At 39.6% G+C, this 13,888-nt stretch overlaps 1 pseudogene; it reads left to right on the forward strand.

Annotated features, from left to right (window-relative positions):
• The first annotated feature begins 10,321 nt into the window (after window positions 1–10,321).
• LOC105061917 (putative monooxygenase p33MONOX pseudogene) lies at window positions 10,322–11,207 on the forward strand (annotated as a pseudogene).
• The last annotated feature ends 2,681 nt before the right edge of the window (window positions 11,208–13,888 follow it).

Raw genomic sequence — 13,888 nt, forward strand, 5'->3', positions numbered from 1 at the left:
ACTTACAATGATACCTGAAAGAAAGTCACTAAATACCAGTTTCCTATATCCCCACTTCATCTCCCCCTACTTCTCCATCTTCTTTCTTTCTCCTCTGCCCCTTTATTGGTCTTTTATTTTCACTTTAGCCTCAAGGCTCACAGCCATTGCTTATCCCAGGGGGAGAGAGAGAGGGAGAGAAAGAGACTAAAAGTAGCTACATCTTGAATTTGAAGCTGAAAGTTTCTACAAAGGTCTCTGCAGAAAAGCAGCAGTGTACTTCAAGAGAAGAGACAGCAAAAGAAAGAAGAGGGAGCATGGGGTTTCTTCCTGAGGAGAAGGGGAAATGTGGAATGTTTAGTGTGTCACAGGCAGGAGACCCAGGTTTTCAGGGAGAGAGGGAGTGAGACTGAAATTGCTTTGATTTTCATGGAAATTATCATTTGACTTTGATCTTGAGAGAATGTCACTGAGCCAAATTCTGAAGTTTAGGCTTGGGGGGAGGGATATGGGGGAGGGAGTGCAGGCTGTGAGAAAGAATAGATGAAAAAACAAGAGTAGATTTCATTCTGGGAAAAATCATTTTTCTCTGTGTGTGTGTGTGTGTGTGTGTGTGTGTGTGTGTGTGTGTGTGTGTGTGTGTGTGTTGAGAGCAACAGCGGAGGCAGATACAGGAACAGGGAACTCCCTTTTCTCCCCTACCTTAAGGAATTCAGGTTTAGAACAGAAGAAGTCTTAGAGAAACTACAAGACAACTGTTCTTAATTCTCTCAGTTCTGTGCTAGTTATAAACACCGGAGAGAAAATGGGATTGAAAAATGTCTGTTAAAACAGGCACTGTAAACTTTTTATTATCATATTTATGGCTTACGGGGTATGATTTTAATGCCGTCTTTTAAGATGTTGCTCACTTAAAGCAACTGTGTTTAATTTTAAATTAAATGAAAAACCTATCCCAAGTATTTCTCCTTTCAATTAATTTTCCATTTAAGTGTATGATTTCCTTGCTGAAGAAACTCATGCCCTGAGAGTAATGCATAGTTTAAGTACTTTCACACTCAAAGAGCTCTATTAATTATGTAAAATAATATGAAAATTAAAAGCAGTGCATCGTGGAGACAGGTATCCCTACAAACATTCTAGTCCTGTCTTGCCACAACTGGCTGAGTGACCTTGGGTGAAGTTTACCTTCCCTGAGCCTTAACTCTTAGGGATTACATGAAGTGTAAAGGTCCTTTCAGCTCTAAAAGTGATCATGATTAGCCTTGAGGCAAATATAATAACTAAAACAAAGTTAATATGAAAGATAATAAGTCCATCCACTTCTTAGATTCTTAATTTCTCCAAATTCCAATTTCCTCATCTATAAAGCAGAAATTATGATAGTGTCTATCCTATTAGGCTTGTTGTGAGGTTTACATGAGAAAATGTTTGCAAAGAGCTTAGCATAATGACTGGCACTCAGGAAGCACTCCAAGAACGTAGCTTAAAAAAGAAAAGGACAAGAGAAGCTGCTGTGCTTCAGAGTCAAATCACTTTCGTGATTCTATTTTGGGCACTGTGGGCTCCGGAGTGTGTTCAGATGAACAAAATAAAGCAGAGTTAGCAAAACAAAGCTGCTGCTGCTGCTGATGTTGATGATGACAGCGGCTAACTAGGCTCTATTCAAGTGCTTTATCTGTGTTAACTCATTTAATCCTCATACCAACCCTATGAGACAGATAAAATTATCATCCCTATTTTACAGACAAGAAATATGAGACACAGAAAGGTTAAGTGACTTGCCTAATGCCACACAGCTAGTAAAGATCACCCTCTACTTTCTTTAGTAAAGTTGGAAACAGACACCGATCCTGAAGCATCTGAGAAAAAGACACAGAAAACTACTCCTACGTTAGCCTCTTTGGTTTTTCAAGGATGCTCAGAATGTTGGATAATTAAATGATGCATAATCCTGAATCATGCCCAAAAGTACCTCGCCTGTTTCTTCCCACCTGGCGCTAGAGAACATGCAAAAGAAGATCTCAACATTTGTCTAATGACGTTAGCTAATGCTGCCCCCTGCATGGTGATTATGAGTGGAACTGTGCTGTGGCTTCAGCAAGCAGGTGGTGGAAGTTCTTAATGAAGATTGCATACAGATTATAGCATTTGGGTGTATTTTAGGATGAAATTCACCAAGGGTTCAAAACCTTTTCCAATTGGCTCACTTATCCTCACTGCTAATAGGAGGGCTTGATGTAAAGAACTAGAAGCATGGGAAGAACTAAATATAAATTGCATTAGAGTTAGCTACCCCCACGTTAGAGAACCGACTCAGAATGCTAATGAATAAGGCTTCTGTGATGCTATTCATGAAAGGAATTGACAGCAGGCAAAATATGGACTCAGAAAACCAATTCTGACTAAAGAGTACTGGCATAGCTTAAAAGACTTTTTTTCTCTATTGGGGAATGAGAAGTTTGCTAAAAATTAAGAACTACATACAACTAGTTGTATGTGTAAAGGAACTTGAAGGACTGGATGTGGTTAACAAAGATAAAGGAAATGGTGAACTGCTTTCTATACCAAGAGGAGAAATTTATTTATGCTAATGCTGGGAGTTGAACTATTGAAAAATGGTTCAATAACAGTGGAACAACTTATGATTTATTCCAGGCAAACAGAACGGGGAGGAAAAATTCTTATTGCTTTGTATATTTCATAAAATGCTAAATGTACATGTTCTTTTTTTCACCTAGTTGCAGTAAGTATATTCAAATGTAAAAAAATATGTATTTGCTAAACAGGAAAACCAGGCAAGTAGAAAAGATCAAAAACCTACCTCATCATTTTCTGGAAAATTTTCCAGGCTTAAGAAGGAAAATTTGGCTCATAGTAATTTTAAAAAGCCTTAAGACTTTTGTTTGTAGTCATCTCTGTTCAGTTTTTTAATTTCTTCCACTAATTCAGTTGCTTCCGAGGAAAGAATTTGTATTCAAAATTTCAAATTCTCAGCAATTGCATTCAGACACTATCATTTTGTTAGCGTATCTACTTTTGTTTGGGTTTAAAAGTTTGTTTTTAACCATATACCATTATTTTCCTGTGTTTATTTTTCCCTATAGAATGTTCAACTTGTATTTCTCATTTCCCAAAAGGGCAGTGAGTTCAATGGTGACATATTTATTAACAAGAATGGGCTTCAAATGTGTTTAAATTGAGCCCAATGGCCCTAACTCTCTAGTGAGAACAATATTTAAAGTATCTCAGTGTTGACTGTATTTTTTTTTGTTTATGATTTATATTTCTTTTAATGACAAATACTAATTTCTGGTAGCTTGAGCTTATCTAAAAGACATCAGTGGCTCTAAGGATGCTGAAGTGTTCTTTGTATTCACACTTATTGAACAACGCTGCCTTTTCATTTGAAGCAAGAAGACTTAATTTATACACTGCTATTATATGCTCACAACTACTATTATGGGCATTTACACACAGGGGTTTAACTCTGTTATTAAATTATTTATGCTAGTGGAAGGGAGGCACAGACAATACAGAGCTATACACAATCCAAAATCCTTAAATATTTTAGTTTAAAATGTCCTGCTTGACTTTCATTTGGAGATGGAAAATTTACCAAAGTGATATATGAAACATGTGTTTATTAGGCACCTGCTGTATACAGAATTATAAGTACCAGGGGAGACTATCAGGTACAAAAGGAGTATCTGGTAAATGATTTGCTGAGAGATCAAGTCAATCAAAAGGAGGGATAAACTGCACAGTAGTGATGCTCTCCAGAGAGAGCAGGCAATAATGGATCAACTCATATGAAGTAATTACCAGATTAGAATTTTGGAGATGAGGCGTGAGATACAGAGCAAGCTTCTTGGGTGAAATGTTTTACTCCAGAGTTGAAGGGTGTAATGGCTATAGTTTTTAAAGAATGGAAAAGCATTCCAGATCCCCAGAAAATTACAGAGAGGAAAGGCCAAATAAAGTCACTGCTTTCTGGCTCCAGGATGGGTCATGGTAAGTGACTTGCCCAAATTACAGTGTGTCCATGGCAGAACAGAGCCTAAAATTCCTATTTTCTGAACCCTCATTCAGTAAAGGGATAGGGTCCTGGTCTTCTATAATTGGGTTAAACTGTATCTCTCCACGGAACAGTTTTAATAGCTATTTTGACTATGGCCACATAAGACACAACAAGTTAAATCAGTTTCATCAATTTCATTGACTTGACTAACTGGGGTTAAAACTACAGCCACACACCAAGCCAGCCAATGTTCCAGTCACATTAAAAAATGTGTTTCTCATCACACACGCCCCACATGTTTTTTCAGAGCTGGCATACAGCTGGAATGCACAAGTATAATGGTACAAGCTGTTAAAATATTAACACATTTTTGTTCCAGTTGGTAAAGTCACATCTCTAATAGACCCTTCAAATGCTTGCACCACCAGATGAACCACCCAGACTTCTCAGTCTCCATAATCCAGTAATTAAAGGGGACATAGCCAGAGCCCTCAAGGACCCTGCTTCTGTACTATCACCAGCATTCATTCTGATTGGTCAGTGCTGGGGCCAGCATTTGTTCCGACTGGTCAGTACCAATGGTGTGCCAGTGGTTATTATATTACTGCCTTTCCCTTCTGTGTTTTTGTTCATGCTACTCTCTCTGCCTTGAATGCTTTCTCGTTTCACCTGTTCACATTTTATCTCATGTCTGTCACAGAGAACTGGCTTACACAATTGTGGGACATGGTGAAAAACTATCTGTAAGGCTGTTGTCTCCACATCTGAGGCTGGAGCTTCAGGCAGTCAGGAAGGCTGGGACCCCAAGAACAAAGAAGGATTGAAACCCCAACTTCTCTTGCCTTTCACCTTGGTGATGAGAGTATTGTTCAGAAGCCAAAGCCCTTTATCACGAAACCTAGAAGTCAGAAAAGCTAAAGGAGGACGCAGGGGGAGGCAGAGAAATTGCAGGTCCAGCTGCTGCTACACACCAACGAGGTGAGTTAGCAGACCAGCATCAACATGTGCGCACCACAAACTGGCTACTGCTTCCCTTCCGCCTTCAGCAAGAATCTCCCTTGTGGCCCACCCTGAACAGAAACCCAAAGGAAAGGGAATTCTGGGGAATGCTGTCAACCTAGCCAAGTTGACACATGACAAAGCCATCACACCTTGGTATAAAGGCTTAAGTCAAGTGTCATCTCCTCCCTCTTTCATCCCTGTCTCATCTGGCCTGGCCAGAAGTTCTCACTCCCTCTGAGTTCCCAGAACCCTCTAAGCAAAACCACATGGCAGCATTTAGCAGGCACCTCGCCTTTTAATTGTTAGTCTGCTCCTTGTATTTCCGCTACAGACTGTAAGCTCCTTAAAGTTAGGAGTTGAAGGTAATCACACTGCCTGACACAGAGTGAGCAACTCATAGAAGTTCATGGAATGAATGAGGGGATTGTTGAATGAACAATGAACTGACTGACCTAACACATAGATACTGCGGGAAGCAGGATTCAAGGATAGTGTATTCACTATTACTACATAACAAGTATCTCCAAAGCTTAGGACTTTGAAACAATAGTTATTTTCCCACAGGCTGGGAGAGTCCTGACTCTGGGAGCAGCTTCATTGGGTAGTTGGCTCAGGTCTCTGGTGAAATCATAATGTAACTATTGGCCAAGGCTGTAGTCTTTGAAAGGGCTGTTGGATCAGCCTCCAACCTCACTTATGTGGCAGTTGGTGGGAGGCTTCACCTCCTCCTCACATGGGCCTTTCCATGGGGCTCAACATGGCGGCTGGCTTTTCCCAGAGCAAGGGAGCCAGGAGATAGGGAGGCGATACCACACTGCTTTTTATGACCTAATCTCTCAGTCATACACTGATTTCTACCTTATCCTCTTAGTTAGAAGTGAGTCACTAGGTCCAGTCCACACCTCACAGAAGGGGATTACACAGAGCATGGATACCACGAGGCTGCCTCACAGGGTGGAAAGGAATAAGGCTTTGGGGAGGAAGCCATGCCATAGAGTTCTTTAGCTGACCTCACAAGAATTAAACTCACTTCCTACTACTTAATATGCAGAGTCATGTTGTTTTTTTTTTCTTTTTGTGTGTGTGTGGGGGGAGTGAAGTCTACTCACTGAAAATAAGCCTTTAATATCAAGCCAAAAATTGGATTTTGTGGGAATACTTTAGGAGAAGAACAAGGAGAGAGAATCCAATTTGGATCTCACCTTTCTTTACTGAAATGATTTCCTCTGCTGCAGCCAAGCTTGATTTGACCTCTAGAAAATACTGGTGAGCAAAGTAAACAGGAGTTCTGATTTCTCTCTCTCCCTCTCTCTCTCTCACACACACACACACGCATGTGCACCCGTACATGCAGGCACCCAATCCTGAGTTTGTATCATCAAAATAGATATTGTAATGTAAATTGGTGCAGTCACTATGGTTCCTTAAAAAACTAAAAACAGAGTTACCATATGATCCAACAATCCTACACCTGGGCATATATCCAGAGAAAACTCTAAATCAAAAAAATACATGTACTCCAATGTTCATAGCAGCCAAGACATGGAAGCAACCTAAATGTCCATTGACAGATGAATGGATAAAGAAGATGTAGTAATATATACAATGGAATATTTCTCAGCCATAAAAAATTGAAATAATTCCATTTACAGCAACATGAATGGACCTAGAGATTATCATATAAGTGAAGTCAGGCAGAGAAAGACAAATATCATATGACATCACTTACATGTGGAATCTTAAATGATACGAGTGAACTTATCTACAAACCAGAAATAGACTCACAGACATAAAGTATGGTTACAAAAGGGGAAAAGTGGGAAGGAATAAATTAGGAGTTTGGGATTGACATATACACATTACTACATATAAAATAGATAAATAACAAGGACCTACTGTATAACACAGGGAACTATATTCAATATTTTGTAATAACCTATAGTGGGAAAGAATCTGAAAAAGAATACATATATGTATACATATAGATAGCTGAGTCACTTTGCTATACAGCTGAAACTATTACAACATTGTAAATCAGCTGTATTTCAATTCTAAAAATTTTAAAATAGGTATTTAACCTAGTCAGGGGGGTTCCAATCTAGCCTTATGTGGTTGGACAAGAGTAATAGATGTTTTTGTTGAACAGCTAATATAGCCAATAATAGTTTACTGAGCGCATACTAAGCACCAGGCACTGTGCTAAGAGCTTTACATGTATTATCACACTTAAATCTCAAAGAACCCTGTGGGGTAGATACTACTATTTGTCACATTTTTTTTTTACAGATGAGTAAACTGAAGCTTAGAGAGATTACATGACTTAGAGAGAAGCCTCAAGAAATTTCTTATGTCAACTCACACAGCTAGCTGGTGCCAGGGCCAGCACTCTCCATTCTGAAATGCCTTGTTACATGGCTGTCACCATCTTTCTGGGGGACACACTAGGTGTTGGGGTAGGTGCCTATGTTCATTGCTCCTTCTTCTCAACCCTTTGAGGTAAGTATTATTATCCCCATTTTACAAATGAGAAACTGAAGTTTAAAGAAGATGTCACTTGCTTTAGCCCACACTGTTAACATAATAGCAGCCCAGGATTCAAGCCCCACAACTGTCTGAATCAAAGGTCCATCCATGCTCCTTCTACCACCTTTACTATTTTCTAGCTCAGGGGTTTTCAAACTGCAGATCATAACCTATTAGTGCATAGTAAAGTCATGTAAGTGTGTCCCAACCAGCATTTAAAACACTGGAGTAGAATAGAATGGAAGGGAAGGAAAGAGAAGAAGAGTTAACAGAAAATATTAGTATGCATCACACATAATGACGGGAAGCACTGCTTAATGAAAGTTTTATTTCAGTTATGCTCATATGTATGTGTGATTGTGCATGTGTTAGAATATAAAATGCATTTCTTACTTTGGTTGCCATCAAAAGCATTTGAAAGCCTCTGCCCTAGCCACTCCATCTGTTCTTAAGGTCACTATCCAGTATTCAAGTTTTAATGATAGCGTACTTTCATTGCACATACTTTCTTTTGACTTCAACCACTTAGAAAAGGGTGGTTATAAAGATCCACTTCCTAGTGCTCTTTCTACTAAAATAATTAAAGAAAACCAGATGCAGTTGGTTAGCCTGATCTCAGCTTACTAACCATGTGACCTTTTCCAAGTTACTTACCCTTTGTAAAGTAGCCTCCCTGAATTTTACTTTCTCCGTCTTTAAAGTCCAGTAATTATGTGCTCTCTTATGTTGCAAAGATTGAGATCATGGGAACATCTCAGCACATGTGTGCCAGGCACAACCACCACTAAATAAGTACCAGTTATTACTGAGTTATCTACAGACAGTCCCTGACAACTTTTATGATGGTGGGAAAGTGATACGCATTCAGTAGAAACCATATTTCGAACTTTGAAGTTTGATCTTCTCCCCGGGCTAGCAACATGCAGGGAGACGAACCCTTGTGATGCTGGGCAATAGCAGTGCGGCAGCTCCCAGTCGGCCGCTCCATCGCAAGGATGAACAACCGAAACGCTTACAACCATTCTGTACCCATACAACCATTCTTTCTTCCACTTTCAGTACAGTATCCAATAAATTACATGAGATATTCAACACTTTATTATAAAACAGGCTTTTTGTGAGATGATTTTGCCCAACCATAGGCTAATCTGAGTGTTCTGAGCAGTTTAAGGTAGGCTAAGCTAAGCTATGATGTTTGATAGGTTAAGTGCATTTTGGACTTAACTATATTTTCAACTGATGATGAGCTTGTTGGGATGTAACCCCATCGTAAGTGGAGAAAGACCTGCCCATAGACTGGAGGAGTCTTAATTAAGAGTATCACGTTTAAGGATATAAAAGCATAAAGAGGGAAATGTATTTTTTCCAGCCTTAAACCCTCCAACCCCATGAAAACAAATTAACCTAAGTAGGTCTGCCACATTTGGTTTATTTATCAAACACTTATCAAATGCCTGCTATGTGCCAGAGACCGGGCTAATCTACAATGACACACTAAGAGTATTTTAAGGTAAAACCCAAATTTATAGATGCTTCCTAAAGTTGGGGTTTATTAGAAGAGCAGAGTGATAAATCACCCTGGCACCTCACTTTATGATTTTAGACAAGAGTGATCATCACTTAACTCTTACACATAAGCTCTGTCAAATGAACTTCATCAATAATAGCCTCATTTTTTAAAGCTGTGTCCACCTGGCATCTGACTGATTGAATCTGAGGTCCTCACTTTCCATTTCTATAGCTTGGTTCCTTCTGTCTACATGCCATGATTGGGAGGATTGATTTTCTTTGTACACTGTTTTTCCTTCTCTCCAATTTCGAGGTCCCTCTTCTTCTCTTCTATCCCTGCCATCCATTACTGATTCTCCTCCTGTGTTCTGCCAGTTATCTCTAGCCCCGAGCAAAAGGATCCACATCTTTTCTCCTATACGCATTTCTAATGAGAGGTGGATTAGCAAGAATCAAAGCATAGTTCTTAAGGGGAAAAGCCACAGCACCCCAGGACACTGGTTTCTAATTTTTTACCACACATCTCTGCTTTGGGGGCAGGGAGCTTGCCAAACAAAAATTGCCTTTCCATACTTAAGATGCGTGCATATAACGTAACACTTCTTCTCAAAGGGTCATGTACAAAAGCAGGGTCTCAAAAATGTTGGTTGACTTTAATTGAACATAAAAAGAATAACATTTTAGCCTGGATTTACTATTAAAAAGTCACAATTATTTTTACATTTGTGTGCCCCTTAAAAAGTTAAAACATATTTTCACATGCATTTTCTTTTATTTCACACACTTGTGCCTCTATTGCCTCATAAAACCAATGAGAACAAGGATTGTTTGATGTTACAGGAAACCGTGAAATAGAACAGATGTTTTACCTTCGTTTTCTAAAACAAGGAAATTGGGGCTCAGATTGTATCTTGCCCAATGTTACTTAGCTCTTCAAGAGGAAAGTTAATGTCAGAGTCTGAGCCTTGTGGCAGCCAGCACTTGTCCATCAATGCCAAAGGCCCAAACATGTTTGGTGGCCAGCACACCATGGCTTGGGTCCAACTACACCATGTCCAGGCATGGGTCTTCAGAGCCTTCTAGTGCTGGAGCTCAGGCCAGAGGCAGCCCCATAGTGGCAGAAAAACAGAACCTCTGGAGAGACTCTTCTGGGGAAACCTGGTAATTTGGGCAGCTGGACAATGTCCCTCGAATATTTGTCTGCATGACCACCATATCATTTCACTGGTTGTAGGTACTCAGCTCCAGAATTCTATACAATTAAAGCACCTGGATCCCAGTCTTTCCATGGCTTTGAGAGAACCCTAAGGGACTGCTCTTGACCCTAGTGGGCCTCTAGGCAAGATGTCCCTCCCCATCAGGATGTACCGCCAGACATTCAGCCATGATGATGCCCTCAGAGACCCTACACCATGTCTCCTCTTCCTTTGGTCATGGGCAGCATCCTCTAGAAGCCCGTGGTCCCAAGTATCAGGACCTTGCTAAAGTGGACTAAGGAGAGGCCAGTATGCCCTCCCCAGCCATGATCCTATGGAATTAACTGTGTGGACAAATGGTAAAGGGTAGAGCTACCCATGTCATCATGACTTCCCTGATCACAAAGCTGAGCCAGGAGAGCTTTCAGTGATCTGAGCAACAGTCAGTGCTGAGCGGTGCTGGCTGCACACCCTACAAGGGCCTTCCCTCTGAGGGAGATCAAGTTCCTTCGAGTGGCAGAAGCATGTCACACACTAAAGCTACACAGTGGAGAGGCAACAAAAAAAGAGAAGCAGCCTGCATCAGCCCATCCACCCCAAACAGTACCTTGCACTCTCCCCCTAAGCAGAAACCCAGAGGCTAGTACACTTCTGACTCTTCCACAGCCTTACCTGACCCAATCCCAGCACCACGGATTCTAAAAGTGGGGATAAGGACAGAGACTCATCAGATAAATGGAGCTTCTCGGAGCCAAGACCACTCCAGAAGTCTGATTCAAGTTTTACCACTCAGGCCTATAAAGAAGCCCAGAAGCCCTCTGCAGTGGAGCTGATCCAGATCTAGGCCACCTGAATGGCTGAGATTCAGCAACACTCAAGACACCCAAGATGTACATCCCAGTGGATCAAAGGGAAGAACCAATCACTGCAGACCCACAATCTCAAACTTGAATGTACTCATGCCTACTGGGTTCTAGAGCACTTTCTATGCCAGGGACTCTATGTAGAGGGTGTCTTTTTCCCTTATACCTTTGTTCTAACATAGGTTATTTGGTTTTTTAAATTGTTAAACTGAAGCTAGAGCTGGAAACATAATTGGCTTTTGAGAAACACTAGTGCAAAACTTGTCCTTATTGTATAGAAGAAGCCATTTTGTACTGCTTTAAATTTACAGTCAGACTAAATCATATTAGCAGTGATGTCTGAGGGACCTCATTACCTATTTTTATATCATTCACCCTAAAAAGTACTTTGACTATTGCTTATTAGGTAAGTAATGTTTATGTTGTTCCAAAACCCAAGCTCTTTGATTCTTTTACCACCGTCAATGTGCCTAAAAAGCATGGGCAAATCATGGAGTAGAGATGTTCACTAACTAGTTTGGAGAACTTCAGCCCTCTTGACCTTGTGCTGGTACTGTGTGCTCTGGTCTTGTCAGGGGCACCTAAGATCTGATTGAGATCTGGGTATAATCAAAAATCAGCCTTGACAGGGATTTCTTTGCTGAAACTGGATCTTTGCTGCCCTTTTAGGACCTAATGGATCACTTTTCCTGCAGCCAGTCTTACTGTAGTACCTCTTGGGCCAGTACTGTTAGAGAGATGCTTTTATGTGATACACAGAGTAAACACTAGTCTTACGTATCCTTTCCTGCACTTTAAAGTAAGATTAATTTAATTCTAATTTGGTTAAAAGTTTTGTAAGGGAGAAAATTCAGTGTACTGATTTGGTATAGATAAAAGGATGCTCAACTTTTTTTTAAAGAAGATGGTAACTGCAGTCAGATTATAGTCTTGAGGTTCATGTGAAATTAGTGTCACCCTAGTTTGGTTTCCTTGTTCAACCTGGGGGTTGACACCCTTTTTTCTGGAGAGTGGAAGAAATTAAGACTTTTCTATATGAAGGCATTTTTCCCTCAAATGAGTCTCATACCTTTATACACATATATACCTTACTAAGGAAAGGAAATAGGAAAACTACTTTTTACTTCTTCTCGCTGTCTCACTGTGTCATTGTTAAGACTCATTGTCCTAAATGCCTATAGTTTGTTGGATAGCATCTTATCTACATAAGCAACTGACCTTTTCAAAGAGAGACCCTGAAGTCTAAAATTACTGGAAAAATTAATTTGTGTATTCTGTTATGCTTGTATCTCTTACTTGTTCTGATAATAAAAAAAGAGAGAGAGAATCTGAGACTTTCTGCTCATATTCCAGCTTTTTATTCACTCTACCACATTTCCTACAAACTAACAAAATTTATTGCTGAAAATTCACATCACTCCAACATGAATATTATCATCTTCATATTACAGATGGATAACTTTATTTTGAAACCTAAGATACCATTAACTATTAACTATTAATAATAGACACACCATTATTTTATATACCACTCCACAGAAAACAATGAAGTAAATTAAACTATGATATATCATTAATCATGGGACATATCCTGATTTCAAAAAACAAAATGTGGAGCTACATGTGTCTTGGAATTGGTGAAAAGGGATAATTGAAAATGCAGAGAAACGAAATAATTTGCTCGGACAGGAGACTTCTCTTTTAATCTCTGAATTAACAGCCCACATAAAAACATTCATTCATTCAACAAAGATGTACTGAGTACCTACTGAGTGCTGGGCACTGTTTCGCACATCTAGGGATAGTACAGGGAGGAAAGAGGTACAGTACTTGTCCTTCTGGAGCCTTCAGTCCAGGGGGACCACCCATGGAATTACCATCCAGGTGCATGATTTTGTGTAAGTTACTTACACTTCAGTTTGCTAATGCATAAAGTTTAATAGTTAACTTATAGGATTGTTGTGTATTACTAGTTCCAGATTTTGCTTCTTACTGATATGGGCTAAAGAAGAGAACTCTGACAACGAGGCAACAGCCCTGCATCTCACAGAAGGAAGTAGGTTTCCTTACTGAATGAGGATTCCCAGAGATGGACATTATGTACAAAATAAGACCCAGTTGCATTGCTTCCTCCAGAGAAGGGGTTGGGAAAGTCCAGGGAAACATTTCAATATTCTTAGAACCAGAAACAGACTTATGTGGGGATTCTAGAAAGTTCATAAGAGAGAGTGAGAAAATCTGGTACATAAAGTATGGTTTTATTGGCTAATGCACGCACAGTCCTGCTGAAGTTGCAAAATCGATGATTTCCAATCCTTCCTAAAGGAACATACATGCAAGTTTGTCTGGGACAGCCCATATTTAAGCTTGTTTTCCCAATGTTACTCAATTTTTTATCAAATGAAAAAAGACTTTGAATAGCCAAGACAGTTGTGTAAAAGAACAAGGTCGGATGATATAAACAACCTAATTTCCAGATTTTTCATAAAGCTACAAAATACTGTGATATTGGTGTAAGAATAAATATAAATCAATAATGCAGAAATAAACACATCAATTATGGTCAGCTGATTGTTGACCAACAAGTCAATGCAATTCAATGAAAAAGAATAGTATTTACAAATTGTGCTGGGCACTGAATATCTGTGTTAGAAAAAAAATGAAACTTGACCTTTACCTCACATATTACACAAAAATGAACTCAAACTGTGTCATAGACCTAACTATAAACATTCTAGAGACAAAGTTAGGGGAAAAAATCTTTATGACATCGGATTAAGCAAAGATTTCTTAGG

This window comes from Camelus bactrianus, chromosome 4 (assembly GCF_048773025.1).
Source record: "Camelus bactrianus isolate YW-2024 breed Bactrian camel chromosome 4, ASM4877302v1, whole genome shotgun sequence".
Lineage (NCBI taxonomy): Eukaryota > Metazoa > Chordata > Mammalia > Artiodactyla > Camelidae > Camelus > Camelus bactrianus.